The sequence below is a fragment of the Podarcis pityusensis genome, assembly GCF_964106645.2.
Source record: "Podarcis pityusensis genome assembly, chromosome: 17".
Taxonomy (NCBI): domain Eukaryota; kingdom Metazoa; phylum Chordata; class Lepidosauria; order Squamata; family Lacertidae; genus Podarcis; species Podarcis pityusensis.
In genome coordinates this window covers 8,998,882-9,024,431 of record NC_138042.1, presented here as the reverse complement: position 1 = coordinate 9,024,431, position 25,550 = coordinate 8,998,882, and the positions used below count along the sequence as shown (strand labels likewise).

The window sequence follows — 25,550 nt, the reverse complement described above, 5'->3', positions numbered from 1 at the left end:
TCCCCAGCTGCCTCTCAGAACCGACAACACAGAATCAGAAGGTATACACAGTAAAACCAGTAAAAAAAAGACCTGAAAAAGCCACACAACCGACTACAGCTGGCCAGCCCTACTCTGGTGACTCACAAGAATATGTTTTTTCCATAGCCACTTTCCCTGGTCCTCTTCCTTACCACCACGTTGCTCACAGAATGCACACATACAGGCATGCAAAACAAAAACAAAACATTTTGACATTAACAATTTTCTGCCTCCGCTATGGGGAGAAGAGAGCCAAGGCTAAACTACCCAGGAGACTATTAGGGCAGGGGTGGGTAGGAGGTAGATGGGGGTCTAATGGTGGGTCTCTGGGTGATCTGCAGTAGCTTGGCAAGGATTTCTGACTCCCAGTCATTTAATGATAGCAACAACAAAATGACCTTTTCCACTTGAAATAGATTGCTGAAATCAAAGAAAGCTAACCAGTGGTGGATGTTTGTGTGAAAGGACTGTGAGCTCAGTTCAGTTCTAGTACGGGCAACTAATTTCTAGGTTCAGAATGTGCTCAAAGAGACCCTGTTCTTTAATTCTAACTGTGCTTAATTATAGTTTAAAGGTAAATGTGTGATGTGCTAGTGCATGAGGCTAAAATATTAGGGGCTTTGCTCCTCTTCCGCTCCTGCCATGCTACCAGAAGCGAAGTCATGGTTTAGTTTAGCATTACAGCCCAACCAAGCCTCATGGTCTTTTAGCCATGGCTTAGGTCCAATTCTGTAAGAATGTGTGTGAGAGTGTATGTAATTATTTATTTCACAGACTATATTAAATGTCAATTTTTATTAGATGACAACCAACTCCTACCACAAGAGATATATTTTTATTTTAAAAAATCACACACACAAAAGGGAAGCTTAATTTTTTTTAAAACAAAATGATTGTTATATATTAATGTTTCTGTAAAGTTTTCACTCCACCCCTGAACTGAAGGCAAAGCAAGATAAGTGAGGAAATACCACATAATAACCTTTGGGAATCAAAGGCACCTGTGATTTATAATGCTTATTGTGCAAGCTTCACTTTACTTCCGGTTGATCCACCATTGCGTTTAATGTGGATTTGAGGCTGTTTGTGGCTCTCTTTTTTCTTTTTCACAGTATCCACACAATGTCCTCCTAATCAAACAGGCAATCTGCACTTTCCCCCCACTAAAAGTTGATTTCCCAATCCATGGGTAATCCAATAAGAGAGAAAAATTCAATATGAAACAACGTATTATCCAACTTTGAAGCACATTGCATGTGCAGGTATTCTTACATGTGTGGACACAGCCTTAATCTGGCACTGCTAACTTCATCACAAGTAGCATCATTTGGAAACTGCCCCACTTATTTTCAACATTACCTGAGAGAGTGCTGAAATCAAGAAAATATTTGCTTAAATGGGAAGTCAGAATTATTCTGACACCATGCAGGCTGTCAAGGCAACAACACCATGTAAAATTATGGCTGTGCACTCAGCCACAAAAACATACAAAAACCATACATTTTATGCACCAATAACCAGGCCTAAGGGGGCAACATTTGGTTCACAGGGCATGTAAAAAAAAAGTGATGCTGGCATGCAGCAATCTAAAATATTTATTTAGCTAGCACAGAGCTGGCATCTATAAATTTGATGCTGGCTCCTAAAAAATGGAATCAGCCCCTAGATTTTTTATTTTTATTTTTTATTTAAAAAAAAACATTTTCAGAACTGCCAATAACATTTGCTGGATTTGCTTGCATTTCTGTGCTTTTGTGGGCTGAGTTTTGATAGATAATTTGGAGAGTTTTTGTTAATTTAAGATATAAATAGAGCAGAGCATCTGTCAAATTCTAAGTAGGTACTGCTATCTGAACCTCCCCCTGAACCAATCCAGCCAACAGATTCTCAGCACATAAATAACCTGGGAAAGGAAGATGAATGGGCGATTCCAATGTCCCTGCTACCACCACTTGTGCCACACCACCACCACTCTGAATTGCCATTAATGAGTAATAAATCAACAGTTACTGTAGACTAAGAGAGCTGAAAGGGTGTCTGTGGATGGCATCGGGCCTAATAAGAATTGCTGCGGTTAGTGTGGTGGGCCCAAATGTGGGGCCACACAGCAACAGCTAAAATGCAAGTGGGAAGAAGAAGATAAGGATGCCTCAGACTGATCTGAACACCAGGTTACCGCTGCCGTCCTTGTCCAGTTTCCAGACACACTCCGGAAACGCTCTGGAGAGTTCCAGAAACACTCGGCTCTGGAATGGCACTCCAGAGGCAAAATGGCTGGTTCTGCATTCCTAGGTAAAATTTGGTTAAAGGGCAAACACAAACACAAACACACACACACACACACACACACACACACAAACCACCTTTTGTGCTGGTTCAAAGTTTGAAATCTCTTCTTGCAGCTTGGGATAGAGCCACACAAAGCAGCAATGTTCTTGTTTCTGCCTACAGCGCCAGAAGTGACTAAATGTTTAGCAGTAGCCAGTGCGTTTTTCTGGGTCACAGGGGTACGGATACCCCTAAACATTTTGTGAATCTAAGTTTGGCCTCATTGATGGGCAGTACAGTGGTACCTCGGGTTACGAACTTAATTCGTTCCGGAGGTCCGTTCTTAACCCGAAACCGTTCTTAACCTGAGGTACCACTTTAGCTAATGGGGCCTCCCGCTGCCAGAGCACAATTTCTGTTCTCACCCTGAGGTAAAGTTCTTAACCCAAGGTACTATTTCTGGGTTAGTGGAGTTTGTAACCCGAAGTGTTTGTAACCTGAAGCGTTTGTAACCCGAGGTACCACTGTATTCCTTTTTTAAAAATATATATATTTTTTAATATATGGTACAGAAAATGAAAATCAAATAAACAAACTGATACAAAATCAACCAAAATAAAATACATATACACCCTACACTACAAACATAAACCCGCATGACTTCCCTCCACCATGACTCAACTTCCTTTAGTTCGAATTTATTGCCATTGCATTCTTTGGATAATCCATCTTATAACCATTTCTAACTTTTGTTCTCGCTTATACTTTACATACTTAATCCAAGCGTACCAATATATTCTTTTGAGAGCAGTGTTTTTCCATATACTCATTGAAGCACTGCCATTCTAATCTTAATTTTTGATTTGAGGGGCAGTATTTCAAGGTGAGAGTACCCCTAAACATTTTTTTAGGAAGAAAAAAAAAGCACTGGCAGTAGCTGTAACTTTGAGGGGGGGGTTGTTGTTTTTCAAGAGGAGCAACTGAGGTAAATAAACAGCCATGGGAGCACAGAATCCTTTTACCTTTGCTTGGGCCAGGGCTGCTTAGACAATGCAAATACTTGGGCCTTCAGCTGCCCACGCGGTAACTCATGCCCTCTCACAGAAGGCCCCTCCAACTTCACCTCACCTGCCATGGCTGCTCTCTACCTTTTTCAACCAGTCTCTCTCATCCTGCCTTCTCCCCCAAAAAATCCACAGCGCCACCAGTAGGTGGGAGGATTAAGTGCAGCTTTCATCTCAGGAAACTGGTTAGATTGGGAGGGGAAGAGGGTAGGGGGAGTTCCATGGGTGGTGGTGGGGGGGGGTGACCTCTATAATAATAATAATAATAATAATAAATTTTTATTTATTATTATTAATGTATAGGTGGCTTGGGGGTACACTCCCTATCTCCCTGGATATTTTGGAGCTAGCTTGGTGAAGTTGGCACCAGTTTTTCCAGCCCATTGCAGTCAGCCAGGGCACATGGCCTGTGTCTATAATTCCCTCACTGTGTGAACTGCTGGAAGAGTGAAAGCCTTCTGTACCGTTGCCACTGAACATAGGAGGGGTAGAGATTTATCACATAATTAATCAATATAGGTGTGTTTTTAATTCATTTGTCAATTGCACATCACTGCAGTGTTGACAATTAATTACTCTTGCAATAGTATATTGCTTCTGGTTTTAATTGGGTTGGAAGACTGGATCCATTTATGAGATCCTTATAAACTCATACCTGCACATTATCTGGACACGCCTATTAATAATTTTCTTGAAAATGTTGTGTAAGAGCTATTTTTAAAAATTGTGTTGCCTTAATTATTTTTGAACAAATAAAAGTGGAATGTTGAAACAGATCAAACTTCAAATTCCTCACCAAAAAGGTTTAGGGTTCATTGAATTTAATATATTTCTTTGTTACACATCGTCTTGTACTGTATTTATTTGCTCCTTTAAAAATCGGACAAATATTCCTTTTGCAAGATGTGAATTTCTTTTTAATGTAAAGAAAAAGGGGGGGGGGAGAACATAGGAGGGATAACATGGGCGTAGCCGGGATTTTTGTTAGGAGGGGTGGGCCTTTTGTTAGGGGGGCCAGAACCTCGGTTAACTATGTGTTTTTATTGATTTTTATTTATTTATGGGGGGCAGCTACCCCTCCCTGCCCCCCCTTGGCTACGCCCATGGGGAGTAACGATAAAGGGAAAAGGAGAAAGTATTTAAAAGAGGGATTGAAAGAAGAAATGAAGAAATAGAGGGGCAGAGAGACCCATGTATTGGAAAAGTACAGGAGGCCTCCACAGCCAAACTGCTTCTGAATAACAAAATGAACCTTTGACCAATGCAGACATTATGACTTCAGTATCTGGGCAACTTTTCTGGTAGACTCAAAAAAACCTTGCTCACTATATTGTGACATTTTGGTTAATCATGAAAAAACAACGTTGGAATATTTCACAAAAAATTGTGGCAGTTTAACCCCCTTGGCTCATGTAACCTACCTCTTCCTCTGCCTTAGCTGATTTGTTGGGTTTCTCGCTGAGAAAAGCTAAATTATTTGGTGTGAGGATTGGCCAACAGCCCCAGGAGGTGACATCAGCACCATGCCGGTGTTTCGTCCCCACTTATCCCTGCTTCACACTACCACCAGACTTGTGGTGGCGGAGAAAGGGGAAAACAGAGGTGGAAATAGCGGTAACTGAGGGCTTACTTCTGCTCGTCCATATTTCTGCTCGTCCATATTTCTGCTTCTCCCGTGCCTAGAAAACACGGGTCCAAGCAGTTTTCCACTTGTCCCATGGTTTCTAGGCATGGGTCCAAGCGGTTTTGCCTTTGCCCTGCCCCATTCCCCCAGCAAACCTGCTCTTTACTGCTGCATCGGAACAAACATCAATCCATGGAAAACCCGATTGCTGTTTGTTCCAATTCAGTGCTAAACGGTGGGTTTTCCCAGGGGAAAGCGGCAGGGCAAATGGAGGCACAAATAAGCCCTGAGAGTCACGGCGGTTGCTGGCCTACGGTGGTGTTGTCCTTTTGTTTATGAATAACTTGAGATGCTCATCTGTGGATTCAGTATGTATCTCAGCATTTATATTCTCTTTATTCTGAGAGTGAGGTTTCTGATACAGCTATAAGCAAGAGATGAGAGCCTTGACAGATCTCAGCTGTGTTATCCAGCAGACTCTCAGGCTTTTTTTCCAACTGGCACCAACTCCTTACAACAGAAAATTCTGCATAAACTATAGGTCTCTGTTGTGCCCATTTTACAGATGTAGGAAACTAAGGCTAATAGTTTGGAAAAGTAAGCCCTCTGATTTCTAAATGCATTCCCACTGTTTTCTGTTTCTCAAAATGTACATAGTGACATACAAGCAATACTAAAAACAAAGCCAATATATTTTAAAACCCAGTATTTATTTATTTGCAATATGCAAACAAACCTTTAAAAATATAAATGGGAACAACATAAAATCATCAATAAAATGCATCACTAAAAACAAGAATATAGAAACAGCATGCACGCAGATGGGCAAATCAGAGCACTATTACCTGAAGTACAAGCATCTCCAAAATCACTAGTCGCTGCAATTTGGAGGGAACTGTTTTGCTATCCCTAGGTGACTGGGTCATCCCATACCATACCTGAGATGCTGCCTCTCTTATGAAAAGTTACAGTATTTCCATGAGCTATTCCAATGTTTGAAAAAAAGTTGGGACATTTATTTTGTTAGACTAGACTTCCAACCTACAAAAATCACTGCTGAAGCAGTTCTGTTTACAGAACTGGGCTTGGACCAGGGATTCTTATGCTAAGGTTCCTCAGCTATAAACTTGAGTAAATTTCATTCTACCTCTGCCTCCCCAACCATTCCCTATCAGTTGTGATTCCTGCATTAAAAGGGCATAGATGAGCTTCAGGGTACCTTCCAACTGTACAGTTCTATGATTCTGTCATTCTAAATCCCTTAAAGGGAAAGTTGAGGCGGAAACAGATGAGTTTTAAACAAAGTAAATATGATGGTGCACAATTAAAAGTGCAAAAGAGATACTAAATAAAACTCATTCACATTATCCCTCCCCACCAGCCAGCCAGCCATGTGTGTCTCAGCAAAGTCCTGCCATAACGTTACTCTGGCACATGAGAATCACATGAAGATATGCACTCATTATCCTCAGGTACATCACAAAAGTGAGTTTAAAAAACCGCAACAACAACAGGATAAAGGTTCCCAGAGGAAACCAAGCATCAAAAAATTGCAAAATTTAACCTCCTGCGTGGCAGCTGTTGATAGTGAAAACCGCTGAGTTCGGTTTAGGACCTTGAGGGCCATGTTAGAAGACAAAGGTGGGAAGAAGGAATTAGGTGTGTCCACGGAATAGAATTGTGTAACAGCAATCGCACACACCCCAGGCACTGTCTCCTGAAATGCAGCGTCGCTTTTAAGGCCTTAGAAGCGCTTTCTGCAGCTGTTCCTCTCTCCCTCCTGCCTTGAGTTATGTCATTCTTTTTCACGCTGTCCCTGTGACTGTGGCTTGGGGGATCTGAAAATCTCTAATGAGTTCTTAACTCTTCATTGTGCCAGTAAACTGGACATGGATTTGGGGCACTAATCCCATTAGGTATAGTCCGAGCTGTTGCTTGACAGCACGTGGGTTGGTTCCCAGTCCTCCATATCCCAAAAGGCAGAGATCTTGGAAGGCCTTAAGAACCACGCTAAGAATTCAAATGCCCACAAGGAATGTGTTGTTAGGTGAAAACCAAAGCCCACAGGCACCAGGGCTGTCTAGGCAGAGCAGATTATCGACACCAACCTCAAGCTTATGTTAGCAGGAATATACTTTGTCCTGTGCCTAGCCAACAGAAGATGCAAAAGACCCTTGAAAGAATTGTGGGTGATGGTGGGGTGTCAATTCCAAATATGGCAAAATGTGGAATGAATGCAATCTGTTTCTGGCTCTAGAAGAGGGCTATAAATTAAGGTGCTGAGCCTAGGACTTGCCGATCAGAAGGTCGGCGGTTCGAATCCCCGCGATGGGGTGAGCTCCCATTGTTCGGTCCCAGCTCCTGCCAACCTAGCAGTTCGAAAGCACAAAGTGCAAGTAGATAAATAGGTACCGCTCCAGCGGGAAGGTAAACGGCGTTTCCGTGCGCTGCTCTGGTTCGCCAGAAGCGGCTTAGTCATGCTGGCCACATGACCCGGAAGCTGTACACTGGCTCCCTCGGCCAATAAAGCGAGAGGAGCGCCGCAACCCCAGAGTCGGCCACGACTGGACCTAATGGTCAGGGGTCCCTTTACCTTTATACGGGGGCTTTGTATTACAAATGGGTGTAGTTCAGATCTTATCTTTCTGAATGAGCATTGAGTACATTAGCTTCCATGCATATATTTTTTTCCAGGAGTGGATATTCACAATTCCACTGCTTGCAGCCTACCTTGCAGCTTGATGGAATGTATCTGGGCTGTGTTTTTTGTCCCTCAATCACTGCTCTCCTTCCCTCCTTTTTTTTCCCTGTTCTGGACATGCACACATGTGTTTCTATACCTGCCCACATCACTGGAAGTCAGAGCAGAAGAGCAAATGCTATCAGCCCTTAGTTATCATGTTTAACAATAGGCAAAATGGAGGCTAGTGATTTTGCAGGGGGTGTCCTTTTCCATTAAAAAAATAAATAAAATTGGGAGGTCGTATGCAATTATTTTTGATTTGGTGGGGGCAGAATGCGTAACAATATCCAAAAATACCATATTTTTTGCTCTATAACTCACTTTTTCCCTCCTAAAAAGTAAGGGGGAATTTGTGTGCATCTTACGGAGCGAATGCAGGCTGCGCAGCTATCCCAGAAACCAGAACAGCAAGAAGGATTGCTGCTTTCACTGCGCAGCGATCCCTCTTGCTGTTCTGGCTTCTGAGATTCAGAATATTTTTTTTTCTTGTTTTCATCCTCCAAAAACTAGGTGCATCTTGTGGTCTGGTGCATCTTATAGAGCAAAAAATACGGTATTAGGAATGTCCCGTAGGCCCTTGAAATTGTCAGCAGCACTATCACACATTTCCCCTTCCTCCTGAAAAATGCAGCAGCAACTAAATACTGAAATTAAGATAAAAGAGGACCCATGCAGAACCTCAGTGTGCTCGGTGCGGCAACATTGAGAGAATAGCTCTACCAAACCAGATGAACCTTTACTTTATGGCAATTAGTGGAAATGGGTGCATATTGTTTAGTACTGGGCCACCAGTAACATAACATTTATGTTGTATTCAAGTGAGAAGCAATTGGATGTATGGTTATGGTAATAAAGACCTGACATCAGAATGTCACCACACAGGTGACAAACCATCCACCAAAACAGCAGTAGTTAATAATAGGAGTAATGTGTTATTGAGCTTCCACATCAGTGATATCTGTAAATTTATAATTGGTTATTTTAACGTATTGGATTTCCCATGGTAAAACAAAGTATAGGCTGGCATTTTGATGATGACAACGTTGTGTAGACACTGCAGAGGAATTATGACCATGAGCAGTACTGATGCCACAATAAACTCTCCGTCTGGGAACAACCTTCGTTAAAAGGAGGACGGCAGATTCAACCTCCAGCTCGAAAAGGAAAGGAAACAAAAAGTGTGGGGCCTATTTGTTATTATTAATTTTGGTTTGGAGCCAAAAGGCTCAGAACCATTAACACCTCCTTGTTTTATTTATCCATGCCACAGTCGCTATTCTCAGTTTACGGGCGGGGAAATGCGGGTGAGAGATTAATTTACTTGTCCATGGTCATCAAGTGAATTCATGCCTCAGCAGAATTTCCAGCATAGATGTCTAAATCCAGCACTCTTTTGATTCACTCTCATATAAGATTCAGTGGCAGCAGCGGCTGAATAGTTAAGGGCCACAAAGGATGCTCATGCTGAATTCTGAAATTTCTCACAGCCATTCAGCATGTGGTAGCTGCAGACAAAGGCTGCCTCTATTGATTCCCAGCCCAAGGAGAGCTGCTAGTTATGACTCATGTGCACCCACTGCCATACACAAAATCCAGCTTTCAGGGCACCTGGCTGGCAGCACTAGGCCAAGAGTCGGATCCTGCATGTAGCAAGGGCTATGCATGGTTAGCTTGCCATGTGGCTACAAGTCAACATGGGTCAGCCGTGTCTGCTCCCGCCACATGGGCATAGGCTCACGGGCTCATCGTTCCTCTTTCACACACATCCCAGAACAGTGCAATCGTATAGATGTCTGTTTAGAGTTCAATGGGACTTACTCTCAGGTAAGTATGCTCAAGGGTAGCTAAATTCAGTGGCATCATTAAACGCACCAAGAGACATAGCAAAGAAGGACGGTTCGGCATTACTGACGGAGCATTGGCAAAATTGAAAGTATTTGTCCAAGACTGTATTTTCGAGTATGTAAGTGTTCCACTCTATAAGGAGGTTTCCAGTGGCTGCGACTTTATGAATGGATAAAATTGCATGAGAAAGGGTAGGAAAGGCAGCTCAGGAGCAGGCAAGGGGTGAAGTAACAGACAAGTAATTAGATTAAAGGAAAGCTGCCCGCAGCTTGTTAAGGAATGGTCGGCTCTGACTTGTGGTCAGCTGCAAGAGTGCTCCAGCAGAGATAGCACTACTGCTCTGGCGGGTTGCCTTTTCCACCCATGACTCCAAGTGCCCCACAGCCGTCATTCAGGTCAAGGCAGTCTGCAAAGGCAGCCAGGGAAAGGGCTAGTGAAAGGGCAATAGCCAAGGTCCACGTCTTTCGAGTAAGAGGCTCCTGCATTCAGTTCGTCAGGCTGCGTTTCCAGCTCTGGCAGTTGCTCACGGTGGGAGATGGGCCAAGGCACTCCATTTTCTTTCTGCCTAGGTTTCTCCCCCCCTAAAATGGAGCTCACCTTTACAGTGTACTTGGCAAATCTCAGAGGAAACGCAAAGCAGAGACCAAAAGACAGATGCTGGGTGGAGGAAAGCAGAGGTTTCTATTGCACACAGTTTTCAAGCACGGAATCCAGCATACTCGAAAGAAAATTTCCTGGACATCTGGGAAACAAAACAGTAAGGACAACGGGACAACCCGTACTTTAGCCGCCATGGTCAACAGCCAGCCAGCCAGGCTGAGTGCAGGAACAGCGAACAGCTCGGCTGATGAGCAAAGCCAGCAGCCAGCTGCATAAAGACGAGACCTTAAAAGTTTCAACCTCAGAAACGTCAAAAAAGAAAAGGTCTTTCTTTCTCTCTTTTCTTTTTTCTGTCTTTCTGTTGAAATCATCCTCAGTTCAAATCAGCATTTCAAGAGAATTGCTGTTTGTTTTAAACCAAATGGCATTTGATAATCAAAACCAAACCAAAACACAAGGTCATTTGCTGTGAAATGTGGATTCAAAACAGAAGGTTTTATTTGGACACAACTTGCCAGAAAATTGAAATGTGTTCCTCGGAATAAATTATTTCCTGTGGAAGCACTGGTTTTGGTGTAACTGAATTTCTTTGCAAAAAAAAAACCCTTCCAGCATGAAAATTTTCAGCTCAGTCAACAGCAACGCTGTCCGTAAAAGACCAAGCCAGTTGCAAATATTTTTGCTGTGAACAAAACTGAAACCAAAGCTAAACATGTAGCAGACTGTCCTCAGTGAGAGAGCAATATCTTAATGTAGAGAGACTTGTTAAATGCCACATTTTCCTTGAAGAATCTCTGGGTTTTATTATTTATCATTTTAAAAATTATTTAGAATAAGCACCCGGCTTCAAAATAGGAGGGAGAGTAGCAATGTATCATTGCAATCCAATACGAATGGGGAAAAGATAATGAAAAGCTGTCCATAGGGCAATGGAGGAAAGAAGAATGAAAGAGAGAGAGAAGGAAGAGAAGGAAGAGGATATAGAGGTCTCAGCTTTCATGAGTGACATTTTATATCAAAACCCAGCACCGTTCCGCTCCATCTTCTGCTTCTTTCCTGCTGCCAGAAATGCATAGCAATAGTGTCGAGGCCAAACAGAAATACTCTACTAAATGGCTCCTAATACATTTGGCTTAAGAAAACAACCCCAGGCCCTCCTTGGTGTCCTACACAGTCCTCTTTCTTCTCAACACAAAGCATTTCTCCCATCTATTCAGCTGCTACCATCTCCACATCTCCATCCTCAGCCATGCCCAGCTTGAGGTATTGCGGTAGGGGGAGAGCAAGGAGTGTGCACACGCCAGCCATGGAGAAATGGGGAGTCCTGTGCCCCGAATCTGTTTGGGGTTGGGTGGACTTGGAGCTGAGGGAGCTTGGAGAAGCAATTCCTTCCTCCCCTGTGCCTATTCAGAGGTTAGCGAAAGGGCAGAGGGGCCTGGCAGGCAGAGTAATAACGAACAAAGCAGTGTGTAAACACAACAGAAATGGGCCTACCGCGATGAATGTGGGGCGGACATGGGCTGCATCCAACTTGCAAACGCAGCTTGGTCCCCACAAAACTAGAAGCCGGCTGCGTTTGCATCGTTCTCGTATAGGAGTTGGAGCAGCCTGTCTCCCTGCTACCCCTTACAGAGCAAATGCATGGCTAGAACAAGGAGGCCTCCATCCACAACCATCTCCATACGGGCGAGGTTCCCGGCTAAACCCTGCTTCCTGATTGGCTCCTGCAGACCGCATTGCTGCCTCACACTGCAGCGTTAGCCAGCGCCACATCACCGAATCCACAGCTGTAGCCGTCCGGCAAGAAGCCAGAACCCTGACTGCAAACGAAAGAAGGATGTTCTGCCACTCCCAGATGCTGAAGCCCCCCACCGTAGCCTCCTACACCTACTGAGATGATGCCCATCTCATCTTGCACACACACACACACACACACACACACACACACACACACATTTATGGCTCCCTCACTCCTCCCCATCTTCCCCGCCACCCTCTCTTGTTGAGCCAGCTAGAACAGTTTTGACTGCAGATTGGAAACTCAAAGCAGCCCCTCTCCAAACCCAGACTTTTGCCAGCACCCTCCCCAATATCTCCTCATTTCCACAAAGAATAGGCGCTTAATTTCACCTCCCTCCCCCGCCCACCACCCAAAAAAAAAAAAAAAAAAAAAGGGAGAATGACAAAGTTTGCTGCAAAGTGGTTGCCCCTGGAGGTCAGGAGATTGGCTCTGAGCGAACACAGCCAAAGCTGGAGCCAAAATACAAGGGTGGGAGTGGAGAGGGAGATATTCATCGGGAGCCAAAAAGTGGTCGGCAGCAGAACAGAGGAGAGAGAAAGAAAGAGGAGAAAAGGCGGCAGCTTTCTCTGTGCGGGTGCAACTGCCACTTCTAGAGAGCACACTGTGTGTGAGAGAGAGGGGAGGGGGGACAGGAGACTCGGAACAAGAGGAAAACCACAGAGAGAAGCAAGGTGTCGGCAGAGGCCTGCCATGAGCCTCTCTGCCCATCTTCTTCCTCCTTGAGCCACTGCTACACGGGGCAAATTGCGAAGGCCAGCTACCTGGCACATCGCACTGTATTCGGCCCCCATTTTGCATGGTCTCACTGCTGTGCTTCCTTACTACACTTCACAGTCCTGCTTTTAAGCTTTCTGCCTGTAGCTTAAATCAGGTCAATAGGGGTAGGTGCAGTTTGCTGCTATTGACTGCAATCCTGAGGGGTTGCAATACCCTTAGTCATAGCTCTTGTCTCAGAATTGCAACTTTCCTGCTTGGGGCTTATCTGCCTTCATTATGGTGCGTATGTGTGTGTCTTTTTCCCCCTTCGTAAGTGCCCCAGCAAAAGAATACGACTGCTGCCCAGGAGCAACTTGCTCAGATTTAACCTTGTGTGTCTTGGTGGGCGTTGAGATCCATTTAAAAAATATGTCCCGTTCAGTCAATGTGGGATGCTCGGCATTGCGGAAAGAGGAGGTGGGGAACCCTACAAGACACCAGCATTTAGCTCCAAGTAAAAACAATGGGGAGGGGCTGTTGTGTTTTGCTTTCCAAATGAGAAGACAGAACATAGGCATAGTCTATGTTAACATGCGCTGGCTATTGTACCGTTGTACTGTATTCAAACTGTCATCGCGTTGACACCAGTGTATTTGTGGAAAATGAGACCTATAAATAAGCTGACTTATGGCTATGGCTCTGCCCCCAGAAAGGCCCCAATCCCAGACGCAAGTGAATTGATACCTCCTGAACATCACAGCAGGAGATCTGCAGGGCAGAGCAGGGTCAAGAAATCCAACCCGCTTCCTCTGACGCTCTATGTGATCTCAGCCCATTGCTGCGGAAGGCAGCACCTCAGGACAGCACATTAACAAGCAGGATGAGTCTCCAAAATCCTGTCATGTACGCTCATGATATACATGATGGGGTGTCCAATGGACTAGATATAACATAGCATAATAGTTTTTCCATTAAGACATACATTTAACCCAAACCAGTGTTTTTTAATGGAAAGTATACAGGGAAAGGGTAGCACAAAAAGAAAAGAATATTTGGAAAGTTGTTTTTTTAATTAAAAAAAATGAATAGAAATATGGCTGGAAGTTGGAATTTTTTTGTTGTTGATGATCTTTTCCAGAGAAACTAAAGATATTATTTTTAAAAAACAATTAAAAATTGGCAGTGCTCGATTTTTGCTTCATTAAATTCAGGATAAAAATTCCTAAAATTACAACAAAACAACAACAACTCTTTGACCAACTTTAAAATATTATTTCTACTTAGGAACATTTTTTTTTGAGGGGGGAGAAATACACAAATGTGCATCTCCAATATTTGACTGATTCTAAGCTTTAAAAAAAGTGCTTTAGCTTTGACTATTTAAATGTATTAGGTGCTCGTTTTTTTCTCTAGAAAAACAGCTGATCAGTTTAAATGAATAAATAAATAGCACAAGGGGGCTTACTCCGTGTTAAGAGGCATAGGATTGCAGTCTAACCTGTTCTGCCGAGTGGCAGTGGCGCAAGTCAATTGATGGAGTTGCTCACTGGCCACATTCAGATGGAACGGAAATTAAAATGCAGGAATTCAGACCCTTTTGTCTGATCCACAAGAACCGATGATCCTCTAACAATTCATTTGTTTATGTTTACACTTTTCTGTGCCACTGTTGTGCTGTTAACAGTACACCCAAGTTGGTGATGAGCAATTTAGAAATCACAATGGTCAGAGTTATTAAAAAAAAAACACAACCCAGTAACACCTAAGAATACTATTAAAATAACAGTAGCAGCCAAAAAACCATGTAGATATCAATTGGTAGATTTCATTGAGTTTTTTGGAGAGTCAGTGTAACCGCTGAGAAAGCAGCTCTTCAGGCTGTCGTCATTCAACCTTCCAGAGAACAAGGCACCCAAAACAAAGCTTTCCCTGTTGATCATTGAAGAATGGGAAGCTACCAAAGTCCTGGTTCTTAAACAGCAGGATATGCTCTCCCCCCCAAAACCCCCCCAAACCTTAGGTTAAGGGTGTGTGGTTTGAGGGTCAGGGAAATTATGTGGGAGGACAGAGGAAAGTGCCCCATTTTTGAAGCAGCCCTCCGTTTGAAGGGCTGTCCAGCCCAAGTCTGGCCAGAAGGGAGAGCAGCAGAGGATGCCCTTCCACGGTCAGCAGCTGGACAGCGGACTGAGAGGTCACAAAGGGCCACCCGGTCACAGTCTGCCCCACTATGGTGAAAAATGCACTGTGTTTCTAGCTAAATTGCAGCCATTATTTCCAAATGCGTGTCTAAACATACAGGTGAGCATCTCTCTGTGCAGCCTTTTCCGGCGGCATTAATAATGGCCTGCCCCTAAAGGCTTGCCGTTCAGTCGTCAGATCCAATGGTCGCAGGTAGTATTCTGTTTTCAGAAACCTTCCTCTCCCTATTGAAGTGTCCTGTTGTTCCCACCCCAATTTCACTATGCACAACACACAAACGCTCGTTCCAACAACGGGCTACACCCTCTTTACCCAAAGCCATGACGCAGTATGAACTAATCTGACTGACTGACCGTGATCTGTGGTGGCACGTGGTGCCAAGGGGTTGCGAAGGACGGGCTCTCCCCTTTCCCCAGGGTGTTTTGGATCATCTTAGTGCCAGCAAAACAAAGCTGGGTCTGTAGCCATCTGGCCCAAGATCCAATGTATGCTTCTAGGCCTGGTGCCACTGGACTAGGCGAAATTGGGGAATGATCCATACTGCCCAACCAGCCCAAATTGGCTCTCCTTTCCCATTGCAAACACATTTGTGCGAAAATTCCCCCCATACAACCCCCCCCCCCGCACCAGGATTATCACAGGAGTATGGCCATGGAAGCGCTACTCTATTTGGAACGGAGAGGTCAACAGGAATAATAGATGGAGAGAATGTAGGAAGTGACCACTCATCTCAAAGAGGACAGAATTTAGTGACTTTTTCTTCTTAGAGGGGGCAGAAGTCAGGATGAAAAACGAAGAGGTAAAGTGGTACCTCTGGTTACGTTCTTAATTCATTCCGGATGTCCGTTCTTAACCTGAAACTGTTCTTAACCTGAAGCACCACTTTAGCTAATGGGGCCTCCCCCTGCTGCCGCGCCCCCGCCGCGTGATTTCTGTTCTCATCCTGAAGCAAAGTTCTTAACCCGAGGTAATATTTCTGGGTTAGTGGAGTCTGTAACCTGAAGCGTATGTAACCTGAAGCGTATGTAACCCGAGGTACCACTGTAGTTGGGTTGCACCAAACTGCTCTGTGCTCCTTGGATGAAGGGTGGTATATAAACTAATTAATTAAATAAATTAATAAATTAAATATTTACAATTTTAATATATTATTTATTTAAAATCATTCATTTTAAGTCCTGGTGCCGAAGTCTGCTTTTTACCTCCTCCCTCCCCATACTTCTCCCCCCCCCCCTTTTTGTGTTGTGTCTTTTAGATCTCAAACATGAGGGCAGGTACTGCTTTTGTTTTTATTGCTCTATGAGACTTTTCAGGTGAAGAACAGGATAAAATGGGCGGGTGAATCCCAATGCTTCCCCAGTCTTTGCTCTTCTGCTATAAGCTTACAAGCAGAACTGCAATTCACTTTCCACACTATAGGTTGCAGTGTGCTTTTACTATGTGTGCATTCCTGCTACATTCTATCCACACCATTAAGTGAGACACAGCAGCTGTGGGTGGGACCATGAATGTGTGCTCATCACTCGTTAAGTATAAGCATTGTTCCCCATTTATTTTTTAAAATCAAACATAATTATCGCTAAAACATATTCCCTTAATTTTTCCGTCTAAAAGAGAGGTACAGTGCTGTAACACCATACTGCTATAGTGTTAATTTATTATGGCGCTATAACACTATACTATAATAATTTTCTTAACATTATGTTGTTACAGCACTATATCTCTCTTTCAGTAATATATATAGAGAGAGAGAGAGTCAGGAAAGTGTTTTAGCAACAATTAAAAGATCAATTAAAAAAACAAAACATGGCGCCCACCACAAATGCTATAATGAATGCGTGCTGAGCTGTGATGGGTTCGCATTGTTGATATATCACTGCCCGTGTCAAAACCCTGCCCTTCTCAAAAGATGGGAGAGTAGTACCAAATACATCTATACCTGTTGAAATTGCACCGCTCCTCTGTGGGTTTTTTTTTGGGGGGGGGGCAATAGAATCAGACTTTCTGAAGTCTAGGAAAAGGCAGGAGAAATTTATTTATTTATTAAATTTATATACTGCTTTCATCACAAGATCTCGGGGCAGTTCATAGAATAAAATGCAAGATAAAAACACAATTGAAACCAAAACGATGAAACAATAAGAACCACCACAAAAATATAGGATGACAAGGACTGAAGGACAGTGCTGTGTGGATGCCTGATAAAAACAAGGAAGCAAGTAAATGAAGCAATTCCACACCAAGTACCTCACATTAGGCACCCATAACTAATCCTTCTTTGCATTCGGTGACTTTTGGATCTGAAGGCAAGAGGCTTCAGTCCCAACCCAAGAGCTGGAGATTGTGATACAGCAGCCACCTCTGTCTAGTGTCCTCCCTCAGTCCCAGCCAGCATAGCCAGTGGTCAGGAATGATGGGAATTGTAGTCCAAAACATTTGGAGGGCATCAGATTTGGGGTAGCAGTGATACAGTTACCTGCTCTTCACAAACCCATTCAGCAGTGACTGCTGAATTGGGAATAGTGGCTCTTGATTCAAAAACATGCTACAACTTAAGTAGAGTTGAGTTTTGGAAATCTGGATTCAAAACCAACCGGTTGGATGGTCTTGAGCGGGGCCTTTTATTTCAGCTTTACTTCCCAAGCTGTAAAATGGGAATAACCGTGGCCCGCTTCATAGTGGCGGATGAAGTGCAGGAGCAATTTCTTCCAGGCAGAGTCTTTGGAATGGAAAGGCTCTTAACGAGCAAATCTAGCTTATCCCCTTTCCTTGCCCATCTAAATGAGGGAAGAGGGGGGCATTCCCTCAAGCAAACCCATGTGCCACACTGTCTTAATTATCACCCCACAGTCTTAGCTACTGCTGTAAATTAGTTCCACACAATGCTTCCCCTCCCACACAGATGCACGGCTTGTCCTTGCCTTGCCAGGGAAACACCACAGGAGTGGGTGAAAGTGGTCAGATAACATAAACTCCCTAAAAGCAACAGTGGATTCACTTTCTCCGAGTGGCCAAATCTACCAGCTCCACACACACTTAGACATATATACATGGCTTATACATGACTCTAGTCTCCCGCCAGCATTTGGATAAATGTGTTACTTCTCCTACAAGGGACAGACAACAGCCACAAGAAAGCCTGACAGATGCTCAGATCACTACAATGCCCTTCCATGCTTCCCATTCATTTATTTGGGGCTTGTTCAGAAGAGTTTCCGGCTGGACCGTACACCTTGTGACTATGTAGAATAAAGGTGGAACCAGAAGACGCCGTGGTCCAAACTTGGTGCAATATAGTAGGATATTTCAATATGAAAAGCCAGAATATCACACAAGTCAGGACTAGTGAGGGGGAAATGTTAGCACAAACAGACACGAAATGCTACCCCATCTCAGCTCTCTTTCAAAATATCCTTCCCCTTTTACATCCAGCAACATTTTAGCACCCTTTGGCAAAATTGCCTCTATGCAAAAAATATTTAAAACTCCACTCTTCCATGAATATTTTATTCCTTAAGATATTCCTGTATATTAAGTTGTTGTTGTTAATTAAATTTCTAAATCATAAAGCGATTTACAATATAAAAACATGAAAATGCATAACATACTAACAAAGTAAAACAATGCCCCCCATCCAGATATTAAGTTTATATTTCAAACATGAAAATAACCCTCTCCTCTCCTTTCGTGGCAATGCTCCTGCTCTTTTAAGAAGGCTGAAATCCAACAGGTGAGGCTTTCCTCAGAAAGTCAGATAACAGGGGCTCCACCATGCGCTGTACTTGTTGGATTTCTGCTTGCCAAGCAAGCCGTTCCAGGCATAGAAATAGTTTTAATTATGATGATGATGATGATGATATGGCTTTTTAAAAAAAATAAATGGGAGTCGGGAGGTGAAAAGGCATGTGGTTCTGTTTCATAAATGTATTAGACATATATAATATCACACTATAATATTGCACACCTGTGCTTGTGACACGTCTGCAAAAAAGAGAGGCAACGGTTCACACTATTAAGAACTACGATTACAGAAATGATGCTTGGGACATAATTTAATGCATAGAATCCACTTTAAAAAAATAAAATCTAAATTGTCTCTCCCATTTAAAGGAGCGGGTGTAATAACTGTTTCTGGTTGACAATGCCCACATCAGACCTAAAAAGTGCTTTATCTGATGTTATCCAAGGGCAGACACATACATAGTCTCTTGCTAGAAGGAAACTTTCTTGTTACTTTGTGCCGCGAAGTACGTATGTCCTATAGTACAATCGCACTTAACAAATGCATGATGTCGCAGGATGCCATTGGGGGCCTGATACCTAAGTAAATGGCTTGCTTTGTTTTGCCACACGCTAAGTTGAACCTGAGCACCCTGAAGAACTTGAGGCGCTTCAGTTTGTGTGATACAAATGGATTTGCTAAAACCGGACGATGCAACGGCCGGCAGAAAATTATTCGCCCTTGCTAGATGCAGCCTCTGTTTGCTTCTTTTGTTCTCAAATCCATTCTCTCCTGTTGGGGTTCATCTGCCACTCCCCTCCAAAGAGACAGGCAGGGCTACGGAGCCATCTCAAGCTGCCATCGCCTGCCACAGATAGATACATACACGTCGAGTAAAGTTGCTCTAATCTGTGCAGTAAATCAGCCTCACTGGATACAAATTCCAGTAGGTGCAGATTATAAATTTATAGCAATCCGCTGCTTTACACTTTCAGAATTTATTTCATTTAGTGCACCATGCATTTTTAAACACTTGTCAAGCAACAGTGTGGGGAGGGAGGGGGGCTAACAAGCCAGACAAAATTCCCCCTTCTCCAGGAGGAACGTTATTGGGCCAGAGTTTTTTCCCCCCAAGAAAGTGCTTTTTGCCCCCCCCCCCAAAAAAATCAATTATGAAACAATGCTTGCTCTTCCCACCCCCATCAGCCCTCCCCCCTCACTCATTTTCTCTTTTGGTATTCTCTCTGAAATTTCAGTCCTTTTCAATTATTTAACTGCCCTTGACTTGTTTCTTTTCAGGTTAAAAAAAACCCCCAAACCCTCCACAGCTGTTTTTATAAATACATATGTGAATAAATAGGTCTTTGACAGGAAGATGCCCACTTTGCAGCAAATGAGTTCTTAGATTTATTGCAGAAGAAAGCGAAAAACTTAAACGTGACCGAACTCCAGCAGGCCTCTGTGATTTTTGCAAAAAGGTCTTGTTCCGCCAGTGTGGCTGAACTGCACAGATCCTGCTCATCTGAGGCATAGTCATGTTCACCACTTTGTACGGCCTGCAGCCAGTAGAGAAGGAAATTCATGTCTGCAGAGCAAATGGATGCTAAAGTGCCCCTTTGAGAGCATTCTCATAGGCCAAGCCGGTCTGGGAAATATCCCTGTTTGAAGAGCCAATATCGTATGGGGAAGGGCAACACCTCTGTGGGAGAACATGATATGCTTTTGAATATAGAAGGTTCCAACTCCAACCTCCCAATAGGTCTGGGAGGGGGAAACCCCATCTGAAATGCTAGCAGTCTGCAGAGAACGTACTGAGCTAGATGGAGCAATGGTCTGATCCTGTACAGGGCAGCTTTCTGGGCTCCTGTCAGCAGCTTCCTAGAGTCATGAAAAATCCACCTGAACTTTTCCAAGAGCTGCCAACACATGAAAGGGGCATCACAGCACCTCTTCTTTATACGAATTACACAGAAAAGGGGGGCAGGCAGCAGATTTTTCAGACGAATATGAGTCAAAGTAAGCAGGCTTTGGCTAAAGATGCCACCTTTCAGAAATCATGGGTATGGCTTTTCAAGCTGATGGGTGCTGCTAGTTTTAAAAGTATAATTCTCCCTGTCCTCCAAAACTGGATTGTGGTTTTATTATGAATGCCATTTGGCTCCTTCACTGTCTTTCCCCATTATCTTTCTCCTGGCATTGCCTAACTCTCCCAGCAAAGATGCATGACTCTCTCTCGCTCTCGCTCTCCACACACACACACACACACACACTTTAAGAATCCACTGCAACCACTACAAGAGTCATAACCGCCATATTAATACCACAAAGGATTCTGTGGTTGGGGTGGGGCGACCAAGCAGGCCCCCCTATTATCCCCAGGCCTCGGTTATCCAAAACACCTAGCGAGCTGAAATCAAATGGTAATCCAATACAAGCCGTTCCTCCATTTACCCAGACGGCAGCGTTGAATGAAGTTATGCCATACAGTTAATTCTGTGCCCCTAACTCACTTGCTGGGGGGATCGAAGAGACAGCACTTTGCTTTCTCAAAAGGTCCCTAATAAGGGGCAACAGTCAGAAGCTGTGATTAAGAATTTCCAAGCCCTTTCATGGGCCTGATTTATACCTTGTAGTGGCATTTAGATGCAGGCCCTGAAAGGGGTGGGCTGCTCTCCGTCCCACTGATGACAAGGACCTTACTTACTTGGCATATGGAAAAGCAGTGCATAATGCATGAAGGCCGCAGACTTGAGGATGGCTGCCTCCTTCCCCAACGTATAGAGGAACATCATCACTTGGCAAACATCTGCACAATCTAGACGGAGGGATGGAAACAGAAAAACTCCCCATCCATCTCCCACCACCACCTTGAGCCCCTGAAACCCAGAGGCAATCGAGAAAAGGCCGTCTGCCTAGGGCTGGATATCGCTGAACTCTGTATTTTATAAATCAAGTTTGGGCAAGGGAGGGAGAGTGCACGAGAGAAGTTTGAAAGAATAGCCGAGTCGAGGAGCACCTCTGCGCCCCACAGACAGTCACTGCGAGGCTAGGCAACGGTTAGCTAAACAAAATTAGGGGACGTGGATTTAATGAAGATTAGCAGGGGCTGGGATAAGCTGAGTGCTTCTTGCCATATTTGCTGTACGCTTGGGAACATGACCTCATTCTGGATAAATGAGTTATTTGGAGAATCAGAGCTCGAATAAACAAGTCTCCATGCATAGATTTTAGGCATATGGGCTGGCATTCTGTCTGCCAGATCCAACAGAAGTCTGTGGAAGCTGCCCCAAAAATCAGGATCCATACGTTGAAATGTGTGTGAAGCGCTGCATGTGCCAGGCCTGCAACCAGCCTTGGTTTAAAAAAAATAAAATAAAGGAAGGCAACAACCTCCATGTAAAGAGGAACATATATATGCAAACAGTCACATATTCAAGGGGGAATATTGTTAAATGGAGTGGGATTTTTCGATTTATATAATCGTGTGCGATCCATAGGCTAGAAAGAACATACATAGGTTTGTGTCTATGTAGATAACAATTTGCTTCATTAATGTTTGCTATGTATATAAGCCATGCAAGCACATATCTAGCTACACATTGAAATGCATGTGTGTTGCGAAGGGAGCGAGGCGCTGTAGTAAGACAAAGGCAGGTATGCCAGCATATGTTTATATTTTATGGGCACATTCTCAAGTGTATATGCATGTGGGTATATGTGCAATGTTTCTTGCGTACATTTGCAGTCTACTCCAGAGTTGCCCTATTAAAAACAATGGGCCATTTCCAAATCTTGTGGGCGGTGGGTTATGACGGTTCCTATTCAGATTATTCTAAATGGCAGGAACCCATGATAAATATACAGTGAGCATTACACCAAACATAAACAAATGCATGCAAACGCCATTCTGCTGTGGTTGCAGCCACACAGTCAGTGAAAGCAATGTCCTTGAAGTTCCCACACAGGCCTTTCTCCCACCTTCGGAACACGGTCAGGATTGCACCATACACAAAGTTCATCCGCGAATATATATATATATACAGTACGTGCCATATGCTCTCAACTAATCGCACAATTGAGTGCGTTGTTCTTGCAGTTATCAACTGCACATTGATTTATAGGCTCTTTCTACATAATCTATGCAATCAAATGCAGGGGCCATGCTGAGTGGCTCACCTTTCTTCCTGCAGCATTTAGAAACTGCATCCTAATACTGAAAGCAACCTTCAAAAACAAAATCTCAGGAGCTTTCAAAAGCTAGTACTAGTAGAAGAGGGGAAAGAATCCATTCAGTAGAATTAGTCGTCCTAAGTTTTTGGTATGCATCGTACACACCAAAAAGAGCCCAAGCAAAAAAAATAAAATAAAGACACAAAACACCCCATTTATGGAGCCTCCGTTCATCATTCACATGAAAAGAAAAGTTGTTTACAGTTTGCAATTAAGTTTCTATTGATAGTCCTAAACTGTGAAAGTTTATAAATATCTTAATGAATTGTTTGTAAACTCACCTGAATGCTCGTTTCAACACTGCATAAATGTTTATTTATAGCCTCACTAATTCCAGACTCCTTTATTGCCTGGTGCATTGTTCAGTTTTGCTTTGTGTTTGCATATATCTTGATACTTTCCATTTTCCTCACCATAACTCACCATAAAGAATTCTCCATCCAGTCCTCACAGCCCACAACACAAACACATGAAATCTGTTATTGATATTTCACATTTTAATGGAAATATTCCAGCCACATTCCCACCCACCCCAGAAAAGAATCTATGGCCGGATTCCCTTTGGGAGGTGAAGGGACATGTCAAATTCAGCCGATAAATATTTTCCTTAAAACTGAAAGAGCTGAATAGAAGAGATCAGTCACATCTCCCAGGCTTTGTGGAACATCTGATCGATTTGATCAGGGTGCTCCAGGACGTTACACAGAGGCAAAGCTTTATAAAGCACTTTTGATCACATGTTGCTTCCACATGTGGAGATTCTTCCGGCGAGGTTCACAGAAGAATGCAATGCAAAGCGAATAAAAGCACCCGCAAAATCAGTCCTGAAGCTACAGTGGAAAAGCAACAAGCTATAGACGTCATGAGAACACATCCAAATTTGCTACAGGACTCGGGTGCGAGGCACTCCAATATCACACTGATAAACAGATAGAAAGAATAGTCTTCTGCACTGCCAGACAATCTTATATTTTTGTATTGCAAACAATCTCTTGAAACAGAGCCACGGGAAGTGATAGGCTGGACAGCATTAGTTCATTTGTTTTCACCGTTCAAGTCCCCTCTTGGCACACAATGTCATTTTCCAAAGATTTGTCTGTTAGTTTTAAGGCAGGCAGAAAGACAGAAAAGACAGAAAAGACAGACAGACAGACAGACAGACAGAAAGAAAGAAATGCTAATACTTCATAGTATTCCAGCCAACTTTTAGTGTCCGAGCGTCAGGGACAGGGGTAGTGAAACTCTAGCAAATACTGTCATTAACTGTTTGGTTTGCATCAGTTTTCTATGTAATTATATGTATGTTTAATTGTACATTTATACAGCCCTAATCTTTGGGACAGGGCAGGTAAAAAATGTGCAGTCCTAAAGTCTACTCAGAAGTAACTCCCAACAAGACTTGCTCCCAACTGCAGATATAAGAATGCAGCCTAAACAAATAAAAGAAAATAAGCTACTCACCCTAACTTTAAAAATCCACCAAATATAGGAATGTAATAGGGACTGACGTATACAGTTCAGCAGCTCTATTCCATATTTCAAACCATTTCCATAGAAGGGCCTCAATCATCCCTGCAGCCAATTATTGCACTGACTGTACACAACTGATATCACACACATCTTGTTCTTAATGTCTTGGTATCTGCACATAAACAACTGCTCTCATTAAGATATTGTCTTAAGACTACATAATAAATATATTATAGTCCCAATTTCTTCAATATTTGCATGCAGAGGCCTACATTTGCCTATTAACCGCCAGTTTCTTAACGTAGTTTCTGAGCCATTCTAAATGTGAGGATAGATAGCTTGAAAGTGCTGCTAATGTGTACATCTGAATGAGAGGAGTTTCTACATTTAAGCACAAAAGCAGAATATTGGTGCCAGTCACACCGAAGAGTGTGTCTCCAAATCCCTTGTAATTTTGCAGAGCATATTGGGGCATCTGTGCACACTCGGGCAGATTCACACCTGCACTCTGGACAATGTTGCACGAGGTTATAGGCTGCATCTCTCAGATCGGCTTCTGCAGTCATCTAGATTGGCAAAATGTTTGAGGGCAGACAAGAAATGTTCTGTTGCGCTACACATACTCTGCCATTATGATACTCACCATCTATTATGCGTTAGGGTATTCCATGTTATATACTAATGCCCTACCCCTAGAGGCTACCTGTAATATATAGAGGCTTACCTGTACATAAAAGATATAATGGCAGCAACACAATACCGCAATATAGATTATAACCATGATCCAAATCAACTCTGCAACTACTCCTGATTCAGATTTTCGAAAAGAAAATCTGTTGTTAGCCGCTCTGAGCCCAGCTTTGGCTGGGGAGGGCAGGATATAAATAAAAAATATTATTATTATTGTTATTATTATTATTATTATTATTAGGCCCTTTGTGAAAACCTGCCCAGTTATTCTGAATTGCAAATAATGTTAGGAAGTTATACAAAATTATACAAAATTTGTAACCCTCGCCCCTACACATACACATCTTCCGCTGCATCACAGACACCCTTCAAATAAAATGGCATTCTGCGTGCTGTGTGTCGATTCAACATTAGCAGCCTGATTTTACGTTGCGTATGCTTTTGAGCTGCCTGCAAAACTAAAGTCTCAGATAACAAACTTCTAGAAAGGAGAACAGATCTAACATGGGAACCACAATGCAAGTGCAAAAGAGTCCAACATTCCACCACATAATAAATGAAACACTTCTGTGGTGGTG

General features: G+C 43.2%; 1 protein-coding gene and 1 long non-coding RNA gene across 7 annotated transcripts in view; one reads left to right on the top strand and one right to left on the bottom strand.

Moving 5' to 3' along the window:
- NFIX (nuclear factor I X) overlaps window positions 1–25,550 on the bottom strand; it is a 253,331-nt gene that overhangs the window by 172,289 nt on the left and 55,492 nt on the right. The gene's annotated exons all lie outside the window — the stretch shown is intronic.
- On the top strand, window positions 2,044–4,287 carry LOC308467041. Its single transcript, XR_013981115.1, has 2 exons — window positions 2,044–2,313; window positions 3,657–4,287. It is a non-coding gene; the product is annotated as an uncharacterized lncRNA (long non-coding RNA).